Source organism: Sinocyclocheilus rhinocerous, unplaced genomic scaffold (genome assembly GCF_001515625.1).
Source record: "Sinocyclocheilus rhinocerous isolate Xijiao unplaced genomic scaffold, SAMN03320098_v1.1 scaffold4964, whole genome shotgun sequence".
In the NCBI taxonomy this organism is placed as follows: domain Eukaryota; kingdom Metazoa; phylum Chordata; class Actinopteri; order Cypriniformes; family Cyprinidae; genus Sinocyclocheilus; species Sinocyclocheilus rhinocerous.
Window position 1 is genome coordinate 10,800 of NW_015624610.1, and position 8,593 is coordinate 19,392.

Sequence of the window (8,593 nt, forward strand, 5' to 3'; positions counted from 1 at the left end):
ACACACCGTGAACACACACCCAGAGCAGTGGGCAGTAATTTTTACTGCGGCGCCCGGGGAGCAGTTGGGGGTTCAGTGCCTTGCTCAAGGGTCTCACCTCAGTCGTGGTATTGAGGGTGGAGAGAGTGCTGCTCATTCACTCCCTCCACCTACAATCCCTGCTGGTACCGAGACTCGAACCCGCAACTCTCTAACCATTAGGTCACGACTGCCCCTAATATTAATATTAATACAATTAGTAATATATATGTTTGTCAACTTATTTCATGTGCACTTGCACTTTGTTAAGGTTTGTTGTGTTAATATGTTTTTGTTATTTCTTTATGCATACATTTATGTAAAGTTTTTGTGTACTGTTTACCTTTTTATGTACAACATTATTTTCCTTTTAATTTCAACGAATTTATGATCTACTCAACTGATATATAATCATGAATAATTTACCTAAACAATAAATATATTTTAAGAAAACAAATGTAATATTATAAAGCATTATAGCATATGTAATTTCTTGTACTTTTGTATATTTCTTTTTCATTACTTTGTATACACTTACAGTATATATGAAATATTAAAATAAATGTAATATTTTAAAACATTATATATATATATACTGTATATAGTACAAGAAAAATTGTATGTATGTATGTGTGTGTGTGTGTGTGTGTGTGTGTGTATATATAAAATTCCTTGTACTTTTGTATATTTCTTATTTCTTTTTCATTATACGTTGTATACACTTATATATGAAATTTTTTTTTAGTTAAATAAATACATACCGCCCATTTTTATTAAAATATAATATTTTAAAACATTATATATATATATATACTGTATATAGTACAAGAAAAATTGTATGTATGTGTGTGTGTGTGTGTGTGTGTGTATATATATATAAAATTCCTTGTACTTTTGTATATTTCTTATTTCTTTTTCATTATACGTTGTATACACTTATATATGAAATTTTTTTTTAGTTAAATAAATACATACCGCCCATTTTCTCTTCAAGAGTCATACTACAGTGTACACATTATTCACCAGATTGTATCTTTGTGCATTGCAGACCAAACATCTACTGTCAGGTTAACAAATGTGAACTCTCTCTAACTTTCAGAGAACAAATATGCATCTCATCACCAGGAGTCCCGTCCGCTCCTGTACCCCCACGAGCATCCACCAGCACCCATTTCAAATCAGCTAAGCGGCTTAGCCTGCCCTAAAACGTGTCCTCTCAAGATAACAAAGACCTCGAATGAAAAGAGGGGGCACAAGGAAAGAAAACAATTAGCCGCTTGTGAGGCTGTGGGAGCCGCGCGGGGCCCGACAATGACTCGGCTCCGGTGCCATATGGTGGCTGCTCTCTGGATCCAGCTCTGCCTAATTAGTGACCCCTGTGTGATTTACTGGTAATTAGAGGGCTGAAGTCAGTGATTTGTTTTTTTTCTTTTGATTTGTGTATCTATCTTATTAAAGTCTTAAGCAGTGCAAGGTCACACACAAATGCCAGACAGCAACACATGCCATCTTAAACCAGCTTCTCGCCCACTGGCGGAGGGTCTTTTATTGATCGCACATAAGCCACAATCATGTGACCTTTTAATTGCAAAAACTTTGTTTTGATTGAACACAAAACAAGCCTTATCTTGAGTCAGTTGATGCGAACTCTTCTCTGATTGGTTTGTTTAAACTCAAACGATGAATAACCAGCAGACAGCATGTAGTCTGATGAGGAGATGATCTATGTGAACCAAGAATCCTCCTTAATACTCTGTTGGCATTAAACTGGTGTCTTAGTCCCCCTGACAAAGCCCTCTCTGTTGACCTAAACAAGTGTGTAAAAAGATTACGGCCCCTTGAGTGGATTGGGGTCTTCTTGGGGAGCAGATGGAGCCATTTGAACTCTGAACTGGAGACTTAAATTCAGTTCTATCGCCAAAAGGCCTTGAAACGTAGACATGTGTGAACAAGAATCCCAGGCTTTTTTGGACGCCTGTCTAGTTTGTGATTTGCATATTGTCATATTTGGTGTAAGTTAGGTGTGTCCTTGAGTGTGTTTGGCAGGTTTTTTCTTTAAAACTGGTCATATGTATTTAATTCTGTTACATAAAAGCGTATATTAGTCTACGTTGAATCCAAAAATTAAGACTGATTACCACTTGGCTAACAGCTAGTTGGTCAGACTAGTTCTTAACACAGAAGCAGTTTATGCAACTGGCCCCAGCAGTTCTGAACTCGAAGACTCAAGAGTTTCCCATCTCAGGGTAAGTCAACGCAGAGTTCAAGTTTTAGCTCAGAGTTGGTTGAACCTCCTTATTGAAACTGGGCCCGTACATACTATGTACTTATTATAGCAATTCCAATAACTGGGTAATAACTAGGTAGTTACCTTATTCTACAGTACTTTCTTAGGTAAGTACTCTGTAGGTACACATACGTAAGGGATAACGCACGGCTAGCTGTGCATTAAACGATTTTAATGTAGGCCAAGAACCACCTGACGCTGTTAATGATGTTTGCAGTGCAATATTTGACCGGAAGGGTAAAAAATTATGGTTATTTTCATCAGTGACGGCTCGTTAGCTCTAGCATTCTGCCCGCTTCAAATCAGACACAGAGATGAAATAGTGCGGTAAGACCACATTTATTTGAATGCCCCCTCACTTCTGAAATGATGGCTACGCCCCTGTGCATACCTGCCAGCCAATCAGAATCGAGTATTCAAACAGTCCATGGTATAAAATAAAGTGTAACCCTGTTTTGTGTGTGAATGAAGAATGTTTGATTATGGAATGGTGCGTAATAAAATGATTACCTGGTCCTCACGTGGTTTTCATTTCTTAAAGAAGAGATTTTATTTACATTACTGAGGGTAATATTAGTTCAGTGTTTTAGTGCTAATTAGTTCTGTGCTAATTTGTGAATCTAGTCTCAACAGAAATGCTTTTGTTAGAGTGACTGAATTCACAATACAGCATTGACAGCACAGAAAATTTTATTAAAATAAATTAATTGAATAAAACAGAAAACTGATACATTTTTCTTCCGCTTGTGTTCCTCATCGTCACCTGACAAAAGTAAAAAATAATATTCTTATTCTTCATGAATAGTGGATGTTACACAGAATGTCAGTGAAATCACTAGAAACAATCTCCTGATATACATAAACAGACAAGAAAAAAATATATAGCCTTTTATTCAAAAAGAGAAAGAGAGATTAAAAAATAATAATAAACAAACAAATGAATGAATAAGAAAACAATAAACAAACAAACAAACCTGCAACCCTATATAGGACAAGTGATTTGGGAGAAAAAAATTCACAACCCTATATAAGACAACCAAATTGCTTGTCTTATAAGGGTTGTGAATTTTGTTTTATTTTCCAAATCTCTTGTCCTATGTAAGGTCAATGGAAGGTCAATGGAAGGGATACTTTTCTTTTTGCCTTTGACCTGCTGATCTAGAATGGCAGTGTTTACCTGACCTAAGCACCCACTTCATTGTGTGTTCATTTGTTTTCAGATAGCGTGTTGCATGAGAGAAAGAGGGCTGAAAACAGGAGTGTCACAACATGTGACAGCGAGTTTCCAGAACAAAAGCTCGGCTCATGACACGTTCCTGTGGATGTCATGTGTGAGTAACACACCTGAGCGAGTGTGCGCTTCACAGCCGCTCAAAGCCACGGTGGCATTAGCTGTGTTTATGTAACTAGCAGGTGGCAATAACGCAGAATGTTCCTAGTGGCTTTTTAGGACAAGACTTGCTTAGATGAGCAGAGCAGAGATTACCATAAAACAAAGAGATTAGATTGGCCTAAAAATAGCAGGAATATTATACACTATGACTGATAAGGTTTATCAGTAACCCTTTAAGTTCAACTTCAGATCATTTCAGGTCAAGGCTATTTACTAGGATGCTAGTTAAGCATGTTTGCTGTCCAAATGGTATTTCATAAGCATCTTTAGTGCTCAAGTTCTGTATCTACACAACCCATATGGAGATTGTATTTTTAAAAATAAATAAATAACAGATATATTTCTAACATATATTTACGATTTTGTTATTATTATTTTAAAAAATGCATAGACAGCATATATTTGAAATATATTTAGCTCTAGCATTCTGCCCGCTTCAAATCAGACACAGAGATGAAATAGTGCGGTAAGACCACATTTATTTGAATGCCCCCTCACTTCTGAAATGATGGCTACGCCCCTGTGCATACCTGCCAGCCAATCAGAATCGAGTATTCAAACAGTCCATGGTATAAAATAAAGTGTAACCCTGTTTTGTGTGTGAATGAAGAATGTTTGATTATGGAATGGTGCGTAATAAAATGATTACCTGGTCCTCACGTGGTTTTCATTTCTTAAAGAAGAGATTTTATTTACATTACTGAGGGTAATATTAGTTCAGTGTTTTAGTGCTAATTAGTTCTGTGCTAATTTGTGAATCTAGTCTCAACAGAAATGCTTTTGTTAGAGTGACTGAATTCACAATACAGCATTGACAGCACAGAAAATTTTATTAAAATAAATTAATTGAATAAAACAGAAAACTGATACATTTTTCTTCCGCTTGTGTTCCTCATCGTCACCTGACAAAAGTAAAAAATAATATTCTTATTCTTCATGAATAGTGGATGTTACACAGAATGTCAGTGAAATCACTAGAAACAATCTCCTGATATACATAAACAGACAAGAAAAAAATATATAGCCTTTTATTCAAAAAGAGAAAGAGAGATTAAAAAATAATAATAAACAAACAAATGAATGAATAAGAAAACAATAAACAAACAAACAAACCTGCAACCCTATATAGGACAAGTGATTTGGGAGAAAAAAATTCACAACCCTATATAAGACAACCAAATTGCTTGTCTTATAAGGGTTGTGAATTTTGTTTTATTTTCCAAATCTCTTGTCCTATGTAAGGTCAATGGAAGGTCAATGGAAGGGATACTTTTCTTTTTGCCTTTGACCTGCTGATCTAGAATGGCAGTGTTTACCTGACCTAAGCACCCACTTCATTGTGTGTTCATTTGTTTTCAGATAGCGTGTTGCATGAGAGAAAGAGGGCTGAAAACAGGAGTGTCACAACATGTGACAGCGAGTTTCCAGAACAAAAGCTCGGCTCATGACACGTTCCTGTGGATGTCATGTGTGAGTAACACACCTGAGCGAGTGTGCGCTTCACAGCCGCTCAAAGCCACGGCGGCATTAGCTGTGTTTATGTAACTAGCAGGTGGCAATAACGCAGAATGTTCCTAGTGGCTTTTTAGGACAAGACTTGCTTAGATGAGCAGAGCAGAGATTACCATAAAACAAAGAGATTAGATTGGCCTAAAAATAGCAGGAATATTATACACTATGACTGATAAGGTTTATCAGTAACCCTTTAAGTTCAACTTCAGATCATTTCAGGTCAAGGCTATTTACTAGGATGCTAGTTAAGCATGTTTGCTGTCCAAATGGTATTTCATAAGCATCTTTAGTGCTCAAGTTCTGTATCTACACAACCCATATGGAGATTGTATTTTTAAAAATAAATAAATAACAGATATATTTCTAACATATATTTACGATTTTGTTATTATTATTTTAAAAAATGCATAGACAGCATATATTTGAAATATATTTTGGCCAGATGAAGATGAAGATGATTTAATTTTTTTAATATTTGTAGCTTATTTTTTTATTTGCTCATTTATTTATTCTGTATTGAAAACCATTCTAGTTAGCCATAACCCAAAATATAACATTATTTTAAAAACATAAAGTATAAATAATGTAATGAAATAAAAATATACTAATAATTATTAATAATACAATAATATAAAATTGTAAAATAACTAATGATGATGATGATGATGATTACATTTTTAAAATATTTTAAAATATTTTTAGCTGTATTTTTAAATTTGTTTATTTATTTATTCTGTATTGAAAACCATTCTAGTTAGCCATAACCCAAAACATAACATTATTTTAAAAACATAAAAAAAGTACAAATAATGAAATAAAAATATACTAATAATTATTAATAATACAATAATATAAAATAGTAAAATAACTAATGATGATGATGATTTAATTTTTTTTATATATTTTTAATATTTTAGTGTATTTTTTTAATTTGATTATTTATTCTGTATTGAAAACCATTCTAGTTAGCCATAAACCAAAATATAACATTATTTTAAAAACATTAAAAAAGTATAAATAATGAAATAAAAATATACTAATAATTATTAATAATACAATAATATAAAATAGTAAAATAACTAATGATGATGATGATGATTTAATTTTTTTTATATATTTTTAATATTTTAGCGTATTTTTTTAATTTGATTATTTATTTATTCTGTATTGAAAACCATTCTAGTTAGCCATAAACCAAAATATAACATTATTTTAAAAACATAAAAAGTATAAATAATGTAATTAAATAAAACTAATTACTAACAATACAATAATATAAAAATTTAAAATAACTAAATTGAACTTATTTTGACAAAAATTAATTTATTTTTATGTATTTATTTATTTATTTATTTATTTATTTTAAATTGAATAGTCAGCATATATTTGAAATATAGTTTGGCCAGATGATGATGATGATGATGATGAATTAATTTTTATTTATTTATTTATTTTGTTGTTGTTGTTGTATGGGAAACCATTTTAGTTAGCCATAATTTAGACATAAAATTATGTAAAAAAAAAAGAAAAAGAAAACTAATATAAAATAACATATAAAAAGTATACCAATAATTACTACTAATAAAATAATTTAAAATTACACAATAACTCATTTAAAATGATAACTAAAGCTAGAACTTTAAATGAGATATCAGGCAATATGCAACTACTGTCATTTCATTGTATTCAGTCACTTTAAACACTGATATTAAATAAAATTCTATTTATTTAGCTGTTAACATCCCTTAAATAAGACATAGACCGATCACATGGCGTTTCATTTTCACGGGTTTAGTATAGCAGAGCGGTCATGGGGCACATTTAAGGCGTTTAGAGTCTGATCTGTGCAGTGCTGACAGTGTAACTCAGCAGCTGTTACATAACCGTATGCTGAAGTCTCTCGTCTGTCTGAGACCAGAGCATGAACGCCACAGATTAGCCTCTCACACGTCACACCAAAGCAGTTGATGTGCTGGACAACATATTACAAATACTTCTAGCCACTGTAAAAACAAATCATTTGAAAACTATATATATATTTTCATATATATTTATGTAAATAAAAAGGCTAATTAAAACATTTTGGTATTGTAACTTTACCCACACTGTTAAAATATGTGTAATGTTAATTTTAATGGAGAAAAATGTAAAAACAAACATTGAAAACCTGTTATCCTTCTATACACAGTAAAAAATGCACACAATAATGCTGAACATACAATATATTTGATATTTATATGATACATTTAACGGGGAAAAATATAGTAAAAATTGTAGAATTTCTTTTTTTTTGTTATCAGTTATGTACAGCTGAGTGTTTTATATTCATATGATGCATTTCAAAATACATTGTTTACTTTTATGGAAAAAAGTATTGTAGAAAACTGGGGAAATTGTTGTTTATTTCATTAGCAACTATGTACAATTTATTGTTTTATATTATATTTACATGATGCATTTCACAATACATTATGCATACCTTTATAGAAAAAAATAGTTTTTTTTGTTATCAGTTATGTACAATGGAGTGTTTTTTGTTTATGTTGATTTTTTTTTGTCATTTGATGTTTATGAGGTTTGTAATCTAATGCAAGTTGTGATCATCTTATCAAACATGCACATTTGCATAGCATATCACTTAATTGATATAATATGCAAATGATAACATATCAGTATAATATGTAAAATATGTTATGAAATAGGCCTATAATTCAAATTTTATATATTTTATATTATAAAAGTGATTTAGACACAACATGTATAATTAGTGGTCTCTATTGTTAAATATGAGATTTTATATTGCCTTTCAAAAATCATTAATTTGTTTATTTATTTATTTTTTTACTATTTTTTTTATTCTTTATTTAATGTATTCTATTTATGTATTTTGAAAGTTTGGTAGTTGCAGTTGCACAGTATCCCAAGTTAAATCTAAACAAAACGATAAAACAATCGCTTACAGTATGTCTCATGAACGTGCCGTTCTGTGTGCGTTTCTCGGATGAGAACAGCAGCTTATGGAGAGTTCTGGAGGGAGAACGGCGTTTAGTGAAGAGTGAACACTCCGCGTGTGTCGCGCAGCGTTCCTGACCTAGATCTCTGACAGTAAACAGATGCCGCCGCTGCTGCCATCAGCAGAACGCAGCGCTGGGCGGATCACTGGCGGATTACCGGCCGCTGAAGAGCCGCGGCCATCAGAGCTGCCTTGCTGCGACACGCCTCACTCACTCCGACAAGAGCCGAAGCAGAACATCAATAACGACCTGTCATATTTAGATAAAGACTTCACGATAGATAGACAGACAGATAGATAGATAGATAGATAGATAGTATTTATATAGCACATTAAGTCTAAATATATTTTAGCTATACTTGTGCTCCTA